Genomic DNA, 20,663 nt, shown 5'->3' on the forward strand with positions numbered 1-20,663 from the left:
TGGTTTGGGGAAAGCACTTGTTGAAACGAATCTCAAATCCATTTCAAGTAATTAAATCTCGATGATGAGTTATTTCTGTGTTTCGTTGCCTTCAGCTGCTTGTGTGCAGTCTTAGCAAGCCTCAAGGAGGGAAGAGCTTCAGGCTTGTATACAGCAGTCTCATGCATAAACCCACACAAGATGCTATCTCAGAATGCTGATGAACTACTTATGTCTGTACAGCAGGATGCTGGCCACAGAATGCCACCACAGTTAGTCGCTGTCCTTCTGCACGTGGAGTATGTGTCTTTCTGAGATCACAACGGCGCATCTCCATAGGTCTGTTGTTATACAGTGCTAGGTTCACAGACACAGTGATGATGGGTCCAATGCCTATCTTTTCTGACAAATAATATATGGTGCCCTCATTTGGGCTAGAGGCCCCTACACATAGTCTATACATTTTGTGCACCTGCGTTTTTCCTCTGTTCTAATCCTGTGATTAATCTCAGACTGTTTGTCTGTGCTTAATATTAATGTGGATTCTCATGGGTGATAGATATTTGTAATCTGCTAGAACAGTTTTTTGAACTTAGAGCTATAACCTGCACCACGTAAAACGTTAATGTTTTGTTTACTATGTGAGGTCATACTGTATATACCTATAAGTAAGAAACTATTCTGGACAGGTCCGTTATATAAAAGGTATCTATTTTATTCTAAAAGGTTAAATACACTCTAAAGCAAAAGTGACATACCATAAAGGAATGGCATGGAAATCGGTACATGTGATCAACATGAACAAACAAATCATTACACTTTCAGAAAAAAACTGGATGATTTATTCAAGAGAAGAACTTGACAAATCTAGTACATCAATAATATGTTGGTCCACCTCTGGCCATTGTGCAAGCAGTTACTCGGGTTGGCGTTGATTGATATAGTAGTTAGATGTCCTCCTGAGAGATACTGTGCCAAATTCTGTCCAGGTGGGTTAGATCGTCAAATTCCCGAGCTGACTGGAGGGCCCTGACCATAAAGCACCAAACGTTCTCAATTGGGGGCCAAGGTAAGATCTGGCAAGAATGAAGACAAGCAGTAGAAACTCTCGTTGTGAGCGGGCGAGCATTATCTTCCTGAAATGTAAGCCCAGAATGGCTTTCCATGAAGGGTAACAAAGTGGGGCATAGAATATCATCAACTCGTGGACATACCATTGTGCTGCAAGAGTGCTGCAGATGATAAGCTGAGGAGACCCTGCTATGAAATGAAATGTCACCCTCGACCATCACTCCTGGTTGTCAGGACGTATAGCAGGCAACAATTAGCTTGGTATACCACCACTGTCTGAGGCGTCTCCAGATACGTATTCGCTGGTCATTGGCGCTCATTTTGAAGCAGAACTCATCACTGAAGACAATAATAATCCAGTCAATGAGATTCCAGGCCGAATGGGTGTCTTGAGACGCCCTGGGCAGCAGTGGGATAGCAACCTCACTGTGGCCCACCATACTGCTCGACAACGAGGAGTAATCATCTCGGGTGCCATTCCTTTTCACAGTACGACCCCTTAGGTTGTCGTCCACGCCATCTTTACAGTACAGCCGTATGTCGACGAACTTCTATGCCCCATTTTGTTGCCCTCCATTGCAAACCATCCTAGGTTTACATTTCAGGAAAATAATGCGCCCCTCCCCCCCCCCCCCCACCAACAGTTTCTACTGCTAGTCTTCATGCATGCCAAAGACTATCTTGGCCTGCAATTTTGACAGATCTCTCTCCAGTTGAGAACTTTTGGATCTTTATGGGCAGGGCCCGCCAACTGGCTCGGATTTTTGACGATCTAACGCGCCAAGTGGACAAAATTTGTCACGATAGCTCTCAGGAGGATATCCAAAGCCGAATAACTGCTTGCATAAGGGTAAAATGTGGACCAGCGCATTACTGACTTGCTCAGTTTGTGATGCTCTTTCTCTTGAATAAATCATCCAGTTTTTCTGAAATTGTAATCATTTATTTCTCTGTACATGTACAGAGATTAAGACTGTAGGTTACAACTGAAGAAACTGCAAAAAGATGGGAATTTAAGGAGATGGGACTGTGCGAAATCATCAGATGAAATTGTGACTCAGTGGCTAGTGTTGCAGATTCTTTATTTTGTGCCCTTTGTTCGAACCCCAATTATTGTTTTTATTTGTGTCAATAAAAGATTCTTATCACATTAAGCGGGTACAAAGGCCTTATATTAATTGTAAAATTAGAACTGGATTTCACAATAAATTATTTCATATATTATTTGTGAATGGTATGTTCAAGAGTTATAATCTTTTTCAATTCTGATATTTCTTCCTAAGAACAGTTCTTATATTAATTCTTATATTTTATTCACATGTTTATTCTGCAGGAAGATTTGGGATGTCTCCTTGGATGATACTGATCATAGAAAGATTCAAAACACAGATGTTATGAAACCATGATCATCATGCGAAGGCAGATTTGTCATCTTCATGTGAAACTCACTCAGGAAAGAAATGTTCTTAACACTGGTCAAGATTTTGTGCATTGGCAATATTTCAGCAGCAAATCACGTATAACAGATCACTATTCCAAAAACTGGTGCTTACAATTGATTATGAATGAAGATACACTACAGGAATTTCACTGAAAAAATTTCAAATAATTTTCTCATTTTTTAAAAATTCGTTCATCTGACATACAATTACCACAAGAATAAGGACAACTTTATGTGAAAATACACTGGAAAGCATTCATGCAGTAATCTTCTACAGACACAGTGTAATGTATATGCATCAAATTCGTAACATAGCTACAGCCAATATTGCCTATGTTTGTCAGTGAAAATGGACATGATAAGCAACCTGACCTACCAGTAAACAGAGTCTAACCTTCATATACGTTACATATGGCAAACTCTGTTGCAAGAAATTATAAAAACACAGTCAGATCAACATTACACACACAGTGGTTGCAGCTGCACTGTCTTGTTACTAATTATATATGTACTTCCTTTTTCAGCAATAATTGTGTATTGTCCATCTATTTTAATTATAAGAACTGTGTGTGACATATTGCAAGGCTCACTGTCGAGGAATAAGAGTTACGAACATCATTTTTTTCTGTGTGACATGACTGATCCTAAATGTCAGGCAATTAATTTTCCATCAGCAGAAGTCGTTATCTCTGTTTCGTAAGTGATTTTGTAACGAGTTAGATTCGTTGGTGAGAAATTAGTTTCTGTCGGACTTTTCTGATTATTACTAACGACAGCTCACGACATGAGATCCACTAGTCGTGTTAGGAATCTCTGGGAACTTCCAAATGCAGACACCACCAATGACAAGATTATCTCTTCAGAACATTCCCAGCCTTCAGAAACTGAAGCGGAAAATGTTTGCACAGATAATGAGACACAAGTGTCTACTGCCTCATTACAAAGGTCAAACAATGTAACGGATGACCGCAGTGGCAGTGTGGAAGGCACTGCCAAATTAACAAATAGTGAAGTATCGCAGCAGAGTGACACATCATGACATCTTTACAGAGTTTTGTAAGTCATTCTGAGGTACAAGCAACACACCAGGCAGCTTCACATAACAGCAATGTTCAATTTGGTACGAATGACTCTTGCAAGCACTGTTAGAAACCATGTTTAACAAGTCTAAACAGGACACACAAACAAATTACAAAATACACATTCACACATGATGTCAGCAAGAATGATGTCACTTCCAATTATGGTAGCAACCAAAGTGGTCTGTCATAATGAACGATGTCTGCAATAAATACCTGTTCTTGAGTGGCAACCACTAACCAATCTTGAGCTTTGCCTTCGACAGCCACAGTTACACAGAGTTTTCTTAGTAAAAGGACACTGGCATTACAAGCCACTGTGTCAAAAATGCTGAGCTTTGCCTTCGAGAGCCACAATTACACAGTGCTGCCTCAGTGAAAGGACACTGACAATACAAGCCGCAGTGTCACCAAAATGCAGTATCTCCAAGTAAGGTGTCAATGAGATACACACAATACACACTGCTACATGATTCTACTACACTCTACGTTTCTACATCCAGGTATCAGAGATATAGACACTAAATATACCTCTACACACAGTTCACGACATGGCTTCTCCTCTCGTATTTCTGCAAGTGCGCAAAGTGCAAAACAATACAAAACTCCCTGTGCAGTAAACAATAACACTCAACATGTTTTACTTTTCTACACTTTACAGGTTGAAAACTTCATGTATTAAAATGTGCCTAATTACTTATTTTAAAAGGCTCACAAAATGGTCACAAAATAATTGAGCCAGTAATGAACAATCCTTCTGACATTAATAGAACCTCCATGTCTTTATGTATTTTGTTTAAATATTTGAACATTTTTAGTAAGCAAGAACTGCTTCAATGCATTCTTTGTAAAAACAATATTTACTGCCTAAGCTATATATTTATCTACACATATGGTACATAGTTAAGAATTTTTGATCCTTTTGTCCTATTTGTACATAAGGCCCACTCAAATTCTTAAAGAATCGACAGAAAGGCCACATAAGGAAGATGTCAGAACACTCCATTACATGAAACAATATATCCTAATTAACACTATTCTTTGCATTCTGTATGCACTCAGATATCGTTAGCAACAATCTGAGGGTGAAACATGATAGCCCGATTCTAAGCATTGCTGTGAGACAAGGTCTGTCTGCAACAGTGGAAGTAGTAGTGTCGGTTGAGAGCTCGGAGACAGAAGATGTGTCATCATGCCAGTGTTAGTAGATCTTACCACACTCAAGACTTGATTTCATTTATTCAGCCAGTACAGATTTAAATGGCTTAACTACGCTGTAAGATGGAATTCCAGGTAAAATTCGTAAGTGTAGCAGGGTTAGGCTCATGATAGTTAGTCCGTGTTTGCAATAAACTCATATTTTGTTTGTCATTTAAGGAAGTCTCCTTATTCTTCAAATAATAATAATTATTCTCCACATTTAATAATATGCTGTGGTTATTAAGTGTTAATGTAACTTTGAAATAATTTATTAATCTGGCACTCAGCCACTATTGATACCTATGTCACTGTAATTCTCATTGTCTATTATTCGTTATGGTTTATGATGATTCTGAAGTTTTAAATATACTTAATTTACGAAAGCCCTTCTCACTACTTATTTTGTTGGTTACAGGATCCAAACAAACTACTTTTTATTAAATTCATTCTTAGTAACAATAAGCTTTAGCCGCTTCTGCTGCTGTTGCGAATTGCTGTAAGCCACATGGAAAAAGGCAGCCATCTAAAGAGGTGAGTGCAAAACTTAGAGGCGAAAACAAAGACACTGACACACCACAACATGTCATGTACTCTAATCCAGTAAATTCCGTTGCACAAGTCAGATTCTGTATCACTTGTAAATTCTTGTTCAAGAATGCAGTCAGGTAGCTTAGGTATTCATTGTTACAAGTTCATTTGTTCCCGTAATTTTTCATGTGCAAATACGCAGTCAGATAGCTTATCCAAATGCTAGTTTTAACTTTTTCATGTAACGATCTGTTGAGGGCTTAAATGACAGTGAAACTGACACTCACACAATACACAAGCAATGTTATGCAGGTTAGATTTCGTTTACTGATAGTTAAGGTTACTTATCGAGTCCATTTTCACAGACAAACATAGGCAATATTGGCTGTAGCTACATTACATATTGGTTGCATATACGTTACAATATTTGGCAGCAGCAACACTGCAAATTAATTGCACATACATTACAAACAAAAGCTAAAGTAATAATTGGATTTAGAACACAGGAGGAAAAATTCAGAAGCTGTATTACTATTCACTGTACCATCATTTAGTAGAATGATATTGGGTGGTAAAAAGCACATAAAGTACCTCGAAAATTCCTCCAAAATTTTGATCGCTGGTTTTTTCAGAAACAGTCAACTACCTACAGAGTAGCCAAGATACATTTACTAGCCTGGGTTAAATCTGACTTTGGCACAGAAAGGGGTGAATTATGCTTCTCAAAAATCTTTGATCATTTATCAAACAGTGTTAAAGGTTTGACAGATCGCCAACTAACATTTCAAAAAATTAAAAGAATTTCTGAATCACAAATCCCTTTACTCAATAGAAGAATTATTAATGTGAAGCACGAAGTATAAAAAAAAAAGAAATAATGTTGTGTAATGTAAACTCATGTTAAACTGACATGTTCCACATCATTACGAAATGTCAGTATTAATGTAATGTAATGTACTGCTTTTGACTTCTCACTGAGCGCTGAGCGAAATTACTGGAAAATCGGGTGATGGAACTTGCCGTTTTGTCCTCGTATGTTGCCCAGCATATATTTTTAAAGCATGATACACTGATACGTTTATGAAGGATAGAATGTGATTCATCAAGTCATTTTCATCTTGCCTCACACAGATGTGTATAGGCAACTGGAAAACATTTTCCACTTTTCTTTATGAACGGAAATGGCTCAGCTCTAAGCACTTAAAATTTGGTTTACAAGGTCACAAAGGATTTGAAAAGCAAGTTCGAATATTCACACAGTAGGGCCTACACAGACCCAGTAACGCAAAATATACTTGAACTTCGCTTCTACTCCCATCAGAGTGCATTAACGTGATGCTTCCTCCAGGTTCTTCAATTACACAGCTGCATACAATACAGTCATCGAGTTTAACGAAGGCTACAAAAATGGCTCTGAGCACTATGGGACTCAACTGCTGAGGTTATTAGTCCCCTAGAACTTAGAACTAGTTAAACCTAACTAACCTAAGGACATCACAAACATCCATGCCCGAGGCAGGATTCGAACCTGCGACCATAGCGGTCTTGCGGATCCAGACTGCAGCGCCTTTAACCGCACGGCCACTTCGGCCGGCCAACGAAGGCTACAGATGCAAGTTGTGGCAGATGTAGTCTGGTAATTTTTTCAAAGGGAATTTTTACTTTCAATAGAATTCTCTCATTTTGAGAAGACCAAAGGAGCAATCTGTTTTAGTTGTTAAAAGCATTCAATATCCAAGATTATTACATATTTCCTTATTAAAACAACTGGTTACACCGACATTGCTGTCATCTGCGGATCTTAAAAATCTTTTGTTACGAAATATGATCATTTTAGGCTGCATAACGTAAAATGAATATGTTTCATATCCAAAGATTTATTAAGACCTGAAGATGACAGCAAAGTCTGTCGAAACAAATTATTTTAAATGAAGAAAAATACATTTTATTTTGGTTGTTGAATTTTTTGGCTTTTTTTTAATAACAAATAATGAAATTCTAGTGCAGAAGGCTTCATACACCCACTTTCAAAACCAAACCTATGACTGTCTCCTCTCAAAATCACAATTGTATTGAAAACCAGCTGAAAAACCCTCCTGCTGGAGCACAAAAAAGGCGACAGAAAATAGAGAACCAGCAGAATCAGTCATCATTCCGCCTTCCTCAGCAAAGTTTTGGCATGGTAACATAGTTGCGCTCTTTTAAAACAAAAAATTCTAAATCCTTTTACCCAGTTTGTCTTTGTGTTGAACCCTCATACTCATCATCACCCTCTCTTTGCCATTTTCTGTAAACAGTTTTCTCCCACTGGCTCCCATTTACTAACATTGGCACTTCCTCCTACCTGTCTCTCCCACTGTCACAGTCTTCATCCCTTTCTCTCGCTCTTCCTTACTACTGTCTCCTTCTCTGCCAGTTTCGGTGTCTGTCTGATCCACTCTCATTGTCTTTGTCCGATTCTTTTTCTGTCCCACTGCATCTCTCTCTTTTGTTTCGCTTACAGTCTGCTGTCTTATTCTTCACTCAGCATATATCCCAGGGGATAGTTTGCTTGGTGTTTTGACCCATAGACTGAGAAACTTTAACATATGAATATAGGGAGTAGATGACTACTGCCAGCTCTGCCCAGGTTGGGCTACCAGCAATATCCGTCTACTCCTGGCAATTCCCGACCATCCTCATACCTCAATTTAATTTTTTCAGTAGTATTAGCTAAACCTAAAGACTGAAAAGAAAAAAAATTCGAAGAATAATATATTTTAGGTGATTATAAAAATAAAATACACTCCTGGAAATGGAAAAAAGAACACATTGACACCGGTGTGTCAGACCCACCATACTTGCTCCGGACACTGCGAGGGGGCTGTACAAGCAATGATCACACGCACGGCACAGCGGACACACCAGGAACCGCGGTGTTGGCCGTCGAATGGCGCTAGCTGCGCAGCATTTGTGCACCGCCGCCGTCAGTGTCAGCCAGTTTGCCGTGGCATACGGAGCTCCATCGCAGTCTTTAACACTGGTAGCATGCCGCGACAGCGTGGACGTGAACCGTATGTGCAGTTGACGGACTTTGAGCGAGGGCGTATAGTGGGCATGCGGGAGGCCGGGTGGACGTACCGCCGAATTGCTCAACACGTGGGGCGTGAGGTCTCCACAGTACATCGATGTTGTCGCCAGTGGTCGGCGGAAGGTGCACGTGCCCGTCGACCTGGGACCGGACCGCAGAGATGCACGGATGCACGCCAAGACCTTAGGATCCTACGCAGTGCCGTAGGGGACCGCACCGCCACTTCCCAGCAAATTAGGGACACTGTTGCTCCTGGGGTATCGGCGAGGACCATTCGCAACCGTCTCCATGAAGCTGGGCTACGGTCCCGCACACCGTTAGGCCGTCTTCCGCTCACGCCCCAACATCGTGCAGCCCGCCTCCAGTGGTGTCGCGACAGGCGTGAATGGAGGGACGAATGGAGACGTGTCGTCTTCAGCGATGAGAGTCGCTTCTGCCTTGGTGCCAATGATGGTCGTATGCGTGTTTGGCGCCGTGCAGGTGAGCGCCACAATCAGGACTGCATACGACCGAGGCACACAGGGCCAACACCCGGCATCATGGTGTGGGGAGCGATCTCCTACACTGGCCGTACACCACTGGTGATCGTCGAGGGGACACTGAATAGTGCACGGTACATCCAAACCGTCATCGAACCCATCGTTCTACCATTCCTAGACCGGCAAGGGAACTTGCTGTTCCAACAGGACAATGCACGTCCGCTTGTATCCCGTGCCACCCAACGTGCTCTAGAAGGTGTAAGTCAACTACCCTGGCCAGCAAGATCTCCTGATCTGTCCCCCATTGAGCATGTTTGGGACTGGATGAAGCGTCGTCTCACGCGGTCTGCACGTCCGGCACGAACGCTGGTCCAACTGAGGCGCCAGGTGGAAATGGCACGGCAAGCCGTTCCACAGGACTACATCCAGCATCTCTACGATCGTCTCCATGGGAGAATAGCAGCCTGCATTGCTGCGAAAGGTGGATATACACTGTACTAGTGCCGACATTGTGCATGCTCTGTTGCCTGTGTCTACGTGCCTGTGGTTCTGTCAGTGTGATCATGTGATGTATCTGACCCCAGGAATGTGTCAATAAAGTTTCCCCTTCCTGGGACAATGAATTCACGGTGTTCCTATTTCAATTTCCAGGAGTGTATATCATTCACGAACAATTTGGATTCGAGAATAAAGGGATAAAAACTGTATTCTCCCAAGTCTCGTTTTACCATACAAATCTTTCTTATTAAAAAATCTAAAGTTTTTAACCTTCTAAATGAGAATGCACTAAAATGCTTGAATAATCTCTGAGAATATTTTAAAAGAAACTCCTCCATGGTTGACTTTCGAGAATATTGTAAATTGAATTATTTAAAAGGATATTAAAAATAACTAAAGGTAAGTTGATTATATCAGTAATTAAATATAAATAATTAAATCAATAATTAAATATTAATAAAAAACGAAATAAAGGTGAGAAAGAATTGGAAACGATTTCCTTATTCTAAAATGGATAATAGTAATGATGTTTTAAAAAATAATAAGGATAAACCATTAAAAGAAATATTCCCATTTTCTATGAATGCATTTGAGAAACTTAAAGATAATGAAGATAATCCATTTAAATCCATATTTTAAAAATGTTTCCATTTTCTACCAAACTGTTTGGGAAAGATAGATATAAAAAAACAGTTAGTCAATATTTAGTGATACACTATAAAAATAACACAAACTATAAATTTTGAAAACAATACAGGTTGTTTGATTGAATAGATACCTTAAACCCAAAGAAACCAAAAATTATAAAAATAGTTAAAGAATATCTTAAATTATTTAACAGTTTGAAGAAAGATTGTAATTTTCAGAAAGGAGACAGAATAATAAAATTATAGAATATGACCAACAAACTCACAAGTGTAGGTTCCTAACAGAAAACGATGTAATTAAAAAATTTATGAATGGGAAAAAGTATATTTCAACAACAATCTTTATTTTCAAATATGGGGATCATGATGGACATTAAATAGAATTATTGGTTTACAATTTGCAATTAATATATATGTTCCATTAAGAGGTTCGTTTTACATTGAATTACCTGAAAGAATAAAAGAAAAAAGCTTGTGTTAATGTAAGAAATTGTGATAAAAAATGGTTTCTCTAGGCAGTAGCTTCCGCATTAACACCAGTAGATGGACAGAAATGTAAAAATACCAACAGAAAGCGTAATTATAAAGATTCATTAAAGAACTTGAAGAGTAATGGATATATCTTTCCATTTGGAAATTAATAATATCCCTAAAAAGGCTAAAATTAATCAATCTATCAATGTTTATTTCTTCAGTGCAAAAATTCCCTGTGATGAAAAATATTATAATGGATAACTATTAAGGTAATAAGATTTGAAAGATACCATATTAACTTATAATATTTTAAAAAAGGAAATACGCTATTGTTGGATAAAACATTTATCTCGACTTGAAAGAATAATTATTATATTTAAAAAAATAAAATAACTCACATTATTCTTAGAGAAAAGATTTATCCCGACTTGTACGAATAAAAATGAGCAACAACATTTTATTTGTGATTTGTATTTATTACATTTTAATAAGAAATCAAAATTAGGCAATCACACAAAATTTCTGTAATTAATAAACCAGTAAAATTAGAACTACCAAAAAAGTTAAAGGCATACAATCCAAAAATTATAAGTGTACACAAATGGTTTCTTTTGTTGTTTATGTAGAGTCTGAGAGTTTTTACTGAAAATGGATAACTGTCAGGGCGATCCAGGATATTCTTTCACTACTAAAGATCAACAACATGAACCAAGCCGATTTTGTTATTATATTAAATATGCAAATGGATAATATAAAAATGCAGTTGTTCATAGAGGACCAAACTATGAGGGGGGACCCAAAAATAACCGGAATTTCTTTCTAGAAAGCATATACTTTATTGTTTTCAAATACTACCTTAATCTCCTTCGAAGTACTTTCCATTAGCATCAATACACTTGTCCAAACGTCCATTCCTGTGTTCGAAGCACCTTTTAAATTCGTCCTCTTTGATACCTGCTAGCACTTTCATGATATTGCGTTTTACATCTCCACAAAACGCTTCCCTCTCAAGTCTCTTTTCACCCTTAGGAGTAGGAAGAAGTCCGAGGGTGCCAAATCCGGCGAATAGGGCGCGTTGGTCAAGGTAGTCATCTTCGTTGAGGCCAAAAACTGTCGAACGCTGAGAGCCGTGTGCACTGGAACGTTGTCGTGATGCAGGAACCACATGCCAGAGTTCCACAAAGCCGGACATTTTCGCGACAAACCACTGCGAAGCCATTTCATAACCTCCAAATAGAATTGTTGGTTTACTGTCTGGTTTTCAGGGACATCCCCTTGATGTCAAAAAAAAACAGGTCAATATCGTTTTCACATTCGATTTCACTTGTCGAGCTTTTTTTGGTCGAGGTGAGCCAGGTGACTTCCATTGTGGTGACTGTTGTTTACTTTCTGGATCATGCCCATAGCACCATGACTAATCACCTGTACTGATTTTGTTGAAAAAATGGATGATCTTTGAACGCGTCCTTCATTTCGAGACAGTTTTGAACGCGACGATCCCTTTGATCTCTGGTAAGAAGCTTCTGCACGAATTTTGCTGCCACTCATCGCATCCCCAAATCGATGGTCAAGATGCGCTGAATTGAGGTCCAGGACAACCCAGACAAGTTCCCGAGTTGGTCGATTGTCCAGCATCGATCTTCACTGATGAGACCATGGATTTTGTCGATGTTGTCTTTGCTTCGAGCAGTTGAAGGTGGACCAGAAAGGGTCTGATCTTCAACCAACATTTCTCCCTCTTTAAACCGAGAAAACCATTCGTACACTGGTCTTTGTAGGCTGTCTGAATCATGGCAACAGTTTCTGCTGCGTTCTTGCCAAGCAAGAAACAAAACTTCACTGCCGCACATTGTTCGTGAGAACTAGCTATTTCCTCATGTCATGGCTGCACTGTACACACACTGAAAGAACTGCCAAAGAAAACACACTTCTCACTGTTCGGTGACACCGCATGACAGAATGACTCAGCAGAGCTCCTACTACAACCGTCTGGTGGCGCAACCTGCTACTACAAGTACAGGATGTGCAGCATTACGATTCCGGTTAATTTTGGGTCCCCCCTCGTATATAAATTTTTTTAGAACATATAAAAAAAAGTTGAAGAAATTGGTGAAATTTATTCAGAACTCGAAGAAATTAAACCGTTAACTCATTTGAGCCATGATATTTAACTAATTATTTGGGAATATTTCCTCCAAATAAATCAAAAGCAAATTTTTATCATTATTCTTATAATAACATATCCAATAAGTGCTCATACTATCAGAAATATCTAAATTTAATATTCCAGAATGAATTTCTTTGGTTTGTTAGGTGATACATCAATAACATACTCACAATAAAAGTATTTGATTTTTAGTTGTTTAGCAAGATTTTCTACGACAAAATTTGATGAAGGTTTATAATATTTTTGATTTTTTTTTTGGAAATTCTTTTTGTTGCAGCATCTTTCTTCTCGATTGCCAACTGATGCCTTTTTTGTTCTTTTAATATTTTGTCACCTTTTTTCTTGTCTATTACTGTTTTTGCAATACGAGCTGCTACACCTGCTTACGAATGTTATCTAAGCATGGTAACATGGTAATGCAGCCAATAATAATGGAAGAAATCCTCCTTCATGTGCTGTTAATCCTTTGCCTTCTTTCTTTTTTGTTAGATATTCAACAATATTTTTGACAACAGGAATACCTAGTGTTAAAAGCAAATTTCCTCCTCTTTTCTTTTCTCATTTTCTTTTTTGTGCATCAGATAAAAAATTAGCACTACTGTGTTGATGATCATTATTTAGTTTAATTTTAATGTCTGTTGGTTTAGTCTTGGAACTAGGTAGCAAAGAATATTCGCTACTAAAATTATTATTTTAATTAAAGTATTAACTAATCGTTTTCCTTTTTTTTCATTTTTCCAAAAAGCATATGGTAAGTTTTTCAAAACTCCAATTAGATATGGTATTCTTTTTGGGTTATTGATAAGGAAATCACAAAATTTATTCATTAACATTTGTGTTATTCCAACTTTTTCATTATGATAATTTTTATTTCCAGCTAGCGGTTCTCTATGAATTTGTGCTAATCTATCATTAAATCTCTAGCATCATTCATCCAAACATATTTAATTGATTTTTCTGTATGATTTGCATTAATCCTTCACCTAAAAAATCTGAACTGGAAAGTGGTTGTTTTAATTTTGTAAAATAACCTTCAGCAGTTTTTTATCAAGCTATTGTATTTAGTATCCTTACTTGACTCATTTTATTTGGTTTATAATCAGAATATAATGCTCCTTGCTTCAATAATATATCTTCATAATTTTACAGATCGACAACATCAATTTTTTTACCCATATCACTCACACTAATATGTTTTTAGTTAAAGATTCATTAACCCATCTATACCTTCAAATTCTTTTTCACAAGTGGTTAATTTATCTGGTAATTTGTGAATGAATTTCAATTTACCAACAGGTCTTCAACCAAAAACTTTATCTACATGTGATTAATATATTCTAGTATTCTTACACTAGTGTTTATTTTATAGTGGTTGCTTCTCTCCTATTTTTCTATATTTCATCTCTTCTTCACAGTTCTTCAATATATTTTGTATTTTTGGTTGACGTAATATGTAATCTCTTTTACCCTTCAAAATATTTATAAGGAACCCTCTGCTTTTCAATTTCCCTGTTTTCTACTACAGCTTCCAGGACACCATTGCCTACATCTCTTATTCCTTGTTTTATTTTTTCGATTGCATCAGTGTCACACTGCTCTCCTTTTTGTATTTTTTGTATTCTGTTATGTCTTGTTTCTTCCATTTTTAAAATTTCTCATTGTATTGCTCCTTTTCCTTTCTATTTCTTTTAGCGTTTTTAACAACTTGTAGGTCATACACTGAATGCACTCTCAGTGGTTTCCAATGATCATATTTTGCAAATATTTAAGGATACAGGATACTATTCTGGCCCAATATTATGTAAAAATCAAGACCTATTTCTTTCAGGCACTATTTATAATACATTTGTTTTAAAGATTTGCTGTTGATATCAGGTAATGCAGCACACTTTCTAAACAAATTAGAAGTATTTTGAATATTTTTGAGCCTGTTTAAGATTGTTAAGAAAAGTTACAAAGAAATGCAGGCAATTTTTTTCCCAAAATGCTTCCTCAAATTGAGGTACCATTTATCTAATGTTAATCATGTGAAGGAAACCAAATTTTTACCAGATACAGATGACATGATGGCTGAGGTACTAGAGCTATTTAATTCCAACTATTATGTTTATTATAAGGATAAAAATATCACATCTTATATTTTAATTTTTATAACGTTCTTCCTAATAAAAATGTTATTTTTTCTGTAATTTAGTTGATTTTGCGATAAAGTTTAGGTCTACTACATTAGTATGGACTATTGTAAGTTACAGAAAAAATTAGAGCAATGATTTATAAACTTTGGGAACTATTTGTACCTGACTTATGAAAAATACAACTTGCAGGAAATTGTGAATAAAGATATGAGTCCAATTAAACCGTGCCTCAGAACATTCCTGAAGCATAGTCTTCACCCTGCGGCACTTCTTCTTCTTCAAGCTTCCTCTTGGCATTCCTTTTAGCACTTCTTGCTTCTTTGGTAATTTGAAGAGTGAATCTTTCAGCTTCATACACACGTTGTCAGTGACATGCAAGCAATTGATCTTCCATATTAGAGCCACATTTTTTGCCTAAATTTCTCAGGGCTTCCAACCTTTTTATCACTCCATCATTGAAACATATCACTGCATCTAGTACACCAACGTTTAATGCATTTAGTCCTACAAAAACATTCTTGGGTAACCTTCCCATATGCAATGGTTGAAACTTTCATTTGTATTCTGAGTGCCACCACAAAGACATTTTCTAAGCAAAACAAGGTCACTCAGGTCTCTAAAAATTGGTTTTATTTCATTCATAACAGGCTCAGGAAGAGAATGCTTATGATTGTATATTTGGCCACTTCCTTTTGCTTTTGGTAATCACATCAAGAATCTGCTCCTTTAGGGTAAAGTCTGTGAACATTGTGGTCATCTGTGGACAACGTATGAAAGTACATGGCCCATACAGCTTTTCTCATTGCTGTAACATCATTCAGAGGTGCAGTTCGTCCATAATAGCACTGAAGAAGGTCCATTTCAGTTTCTGTCAATCTGCCTCAGTCGGACAGAGATTTTCCATCAGATAGCAACTTTCCTTCCATTTCTCCTCGTAGCACCCAACTTCTTTGGCACATGTCCACAACAGTCCAGTTTTGTTAGCAAGTTATCCACACACACATTGAACTCATTAATTTCATTGAAAGCTTTATAGTCCCCATCGCCTAGGTACTTAGTATATCTAATGTTATAAATGGGCACCGACCTCAGAAATATTTTTAGAGCTCCATCACACTCCAGACATCCACTGTAACCACTATAATTCTTAGAACACTGATGTTCAATTTGCCCTTTGCCGTTACCATGGCAGGTGTGGCAGTACTTAGATAAGCACTCAACATCAACAACTTTTCCATTCTCCTGAGAAATAGCACTTACAACACCATTCAAAAACGACGTCCTCAACATTGTCATGCCCCATCAGGTGCAACAGCAATGATCCTGGTTCCACTAATATTTCCAGTTTCTTCTATTGCACGTTACATAGATGCTTTAGACACAACCGTCAATGCACCTAAAAGTACTTTTATGTACTTGCTGAACCTACTGGGAGGAGGAGGAAGGTCCATCAAACCACACCAAATTGGAGCAGCCTTTTTTGCATGCACTGCATACACTAACTTCAAATTCACATCATATGAATTATGCGCAATGTTCAAAGTAATTTTTGAGGTAGATTTATTGCAGAATCTACACAGAACAACTACTTTTGACGCTAAACACTTCCTGCTACTTTGTTGTTCAGGTATTTCCAGACAGTGTACACCACCACATTGTTTACATTTCGCCACTTCCTTTATCAAAGAAGATAAGACGCCCACATCAACAACAACACATCCACTAAAAACAGCATCATTGTTAACACAAAAATTTGAATCGCCAGGAGGTGTGCCATGCGAGAGTTTCTACCCTGAAGAACTGATACATAGGTTACTTTGAACAGTGTGGCTTGCTTTGTTTGTGAACTGGTTACCACGGAATTTTCTTCTATTGAATTTCTTGATGTGTGGCATAGTTCGTATTTATTGCACGCTAAAGAATATGTATTTCTGCAAATATGTGTAGCACTTGGGCAACGAACATTCAGTAACACGTGAACAAACTGCTTCAATGAAACAAAAGTAAATACTAGCAAAGATAATCATTTACAGACACATATAATCACTGCAAACAGAAAGTTCAGTGTTTTTCGTAATAATACTGGTTTCTGTAACAGAAATAAAGGGGGCATGACAGCATACATGACCGTAACTTTAAAACTCGGTATATATAGGTTTCATTTGAAACGCTATAACCTATATATCAATATAATCAGAAGAGACTATAGAATTTAATAAAGTCATAAAAAAAACTTCGATTTTTCCACCATTTATAAGTGCCCTGTATCCTTAATAAGTATGAAAAGCATTAAGAATTTATTTTTAACATTTATTGTTTTGTCTAAGTTTTATGTTTAACATTTGTTGTTGTGTTTCATGTTTATTTTTAATATGTCTTTTAAAAAAATTTAACCTTATCACTATACTTATCAGTATTAATTTTTCTTGTAGTATCTATTGCATTAAAACTAAATTTACCTTCATTCCACCATTTACTACACCATTTGAAAATAATCAAATTTTAAATCGCCACTGAAAAGCTCGTGATCTAAATTTATATCGTCTTGTCTAGGAATAAGAGATTTAAATTGTCTCTTACCAATTGTTTTGGTTCGTCTAGTATGTCTTGGCAAAATAATAACAATCTATTCCTTTGTGTATTCCTCTAGTAAAATATTCCCTAACTAAATCCTGACTTTCAAGGCTACAGTCATTAAATATTACAACTGAACTACCTTTACATTCATCCAGTTGTATAATTTCATCATTGTTTTTATAAATGTAGTAATATTTTCTTTAATTTCTTACAAATTTTTAAAAAAATTTAGTATTTTGATTGATCCAAGCTTTCAGAATAAACATATAAATGTGCAAGCTGTCCCTTGCTTTAATATTAAATATATCTCTGAGTGATGCCAAATATTATTATTTTTACACAAAGAAACCTATGATCTTCTCAATACCCTTCAAATCGTGAGCTACACCCTTAATTTTTAGGTATGAATTAGTGAATGTCCCTTTTTTTGCCTAAGCTTGAGGTCACATTCAGAATCAAATTAATAATGAAAGTGATTAATTTAGTAAGATTATACCTCAAACTGCTGATGTACCTATGTACCACCACAATAACATAAAAACAGTGAATAGTTGAGGCAATATGTATGAGAACAGAGGTGTATTTAAATTTATAAAATATTGACAAGTTTTGTTAATCCCTTTGTAATTACAAATAGCTGATAAATCTTACATAAAAATGATAAACACAAATCAGAAAAAGAAATGTGTTTGACTGGTAAAGCATACATTGAGGGGGAAGCTCTCACATTCTGCCTGAATTAATCCCTTTTACAAGACTCTGACTTTTTTTACATGTGTCCACTGTCAAGCTCAACTCCATTGAAATGGAATCAAATACAACCAAGTAGTCCACAAACTATGTTTCTCTTGAGAACAGGGTCTGTGAATACGATTTAACAACTCTCTGGTGCAGCAGTACTTTACCCTCTGAGCTTGATTCCAGTGGTAGCAAATAACGGCGCCCTGTGGGAGAGGAGCTGTACACTGTACCAGTTCTGACATGTACACAAATATTTGCAAACGATGTAATCTGACGTTTTGATTATCAGAATGCAGGAAATTTCCCTATCAAAACTTTGAAATGCTGGCAGAGTTCAGTGTGAGGGGCACCTGTTCACTGGTCTGGCCAAACCAATTTGACTCACAGGCGTGATGGTGAGTGCTCGAATTTTCGAACTGACTCAGGATGTATAACATCACCCTTGTGACACACGATATGCCTGAGATGATATGCAGTTCCACAGTCGGTACAGTTGGAAACTGCCACTGGCTCTTAGTCCACCACAAGATACAGACCACAAATCTCGCCCACTAGGTAAAGACCTGAATTTCTCCATCAGGGGAAGGCTAGAAGACGAAGATGGCAAAGAATCACAACCACTTTTCGCAAAGAGTCGGTACTGGAGACGAATTGAGAAAAACAAAGCTGCCCCCAAATTGCACAAACCAACTGAACTAAGCTAAACTCATTGAATCTCCCCTCTTGACTGTTCTGTTGGCATGGTAGACAATCCAGACACAGCAACATGGTTCCAGCGCTGGGGTAGCAAGCCTCCACTTTGCATATTCTGAAAAGAGCCAATCAGAGACGCCTAACTACCTTGTCCGAAAAAAGAAGATTTTAGAATAGGGAAGCGTTATTCTCACGGTAAGCATGGTCATGTTTTGGCAAAAAACATCTACCTAGATGAGACTGCAGTCCCTCATGTTCTGAGAGATCTTATGTTTACAGGCTGACCACTTACAATTTCTGTAAGAAGGGTGTTGAGCTTCCCAGGCAGTCGTGCCCATGAAATATATGTTTTTGCTGCTCCAGAAAAGAACCTGGCAACTTCCTGGTCTAGGGGGGATTACAGTCTCGTCTCCACTAAACATGTGGCCTGCTGCTCTGTACCCTCGGGTACAAGCTCTCTGTGGGTTACACATGCAATTATATGAGCTACCCATTCTTCTTCTACTGTACTTCTTTCCCCCATTCCTGTCAATTGTTCCCTTATGCTCTCCCTGAAACTCTGGTTTAGTTAGTTTATCCAGGTCCCATCTCCTTAAATTCCCACCTTTTTGCAGTTTTTTCAGTTTTAATCTACAGTTCATAACCAATAGATTGTGGTCAGAGTCCACATCTGCCCCTGGAAATGTCTTACAATTTAAAACCTGGTTCCTAAATCTCTGTCTTACCATTATATAATCTATCTGATACCTTCTAGTCTCTCCAGGATTCTTCCATGTATACAACTTTCTTTCATGATTCTTGAACCAAGTGTTAGCTATGATTAAGTTATGCTCTGTGCAAAACTCTACGAGGCGGCTTCCTCTTTCTTTTCTTAGCCCCAATCCATATTCACCTACTACGTTTCCTTCTCTCCCTTTTCCTACTCTCGAATTCCAGTCACCCATGACTATTAAATTTTCGTCTCCCTTCGCTACTTGAATAATTTCTTTTATCTCATCATACATTTCATCAATTTCTTTATCATCTGCAGAGCTAGTTGGCATATAAACTTGTACTACTGTAGTATTTTAAATAGAGTTTTTACTCAAAGTGATATTAAATTATATGTGGACATAATGGATAACGCTGGAAGAGTATGAGGATTTAATAACAGAATTATTGAATCCAATGAAAAAACTGTTGTTAATGATATGCCAAAATTATTCCATTCCAGTTAATCAACATTAATTTTAATTTGGCTGATGGAATGTATGTAAAGTATGGTGATAACTTTCGCCTCGTGATGACTGGGTGTTGTGTGATGTCCTTAGGTTGGTTAGGTTTAAGTAGTTCTGAGTTCTAGCGGACTGATGACCATAGATGTTAAGTCCCATAGTGCTCAGAGCCATATGAACCATTTTTGATAACTTTCATAGAGATACTAATATTACTGCTTCATTCAAACCCAATGTAGAATTTGGTGGCCCAATAATTCATGAGCCACATTATCCAGTATATATTCCAATTTTGGATACTATACAGGATGTAGAAATAACTATAATGGATGAAAATGATAATTTCGTTGATATCAATTGCGCTAGTGAAACAGTTGTTTTAGAAATGTCTTAATAAAATTTATCCTTATTAAATGAATAAGACTGAAAGCTATCAGTTTAACTCATTCCCTGTGAATGAGGAGACTAGAAATAATGTAAATATCCCTAATAATGAGACAGAGATTAATATTCGTATTGGTGATGGTTGGGCTCATCCTAATCATGCACAATTGTATATGAGCTTCAGTATTATTGGAGCTGATGGTACAGATTATCCGACATATGATGGAAAATACAATAAAAAATTGATTAACAACTATGTGGCAAAGCTGTTCGATGTCATCACCAT

Source organism: Schistocerca nitens, chromosome 1 (assembly GCF_023898315.1).
Source record: "Schistocerca nitens isolate TAMUIC-IGC-003100 chromosome 1, iqSchNite1.1, whole genome shotgun sequence".
NCBI lineage: Eukaryota > Metazoa > Arthropoda > Insecta > Orthoptera > Acrididae > Schistocerca > Schistocerca nitens.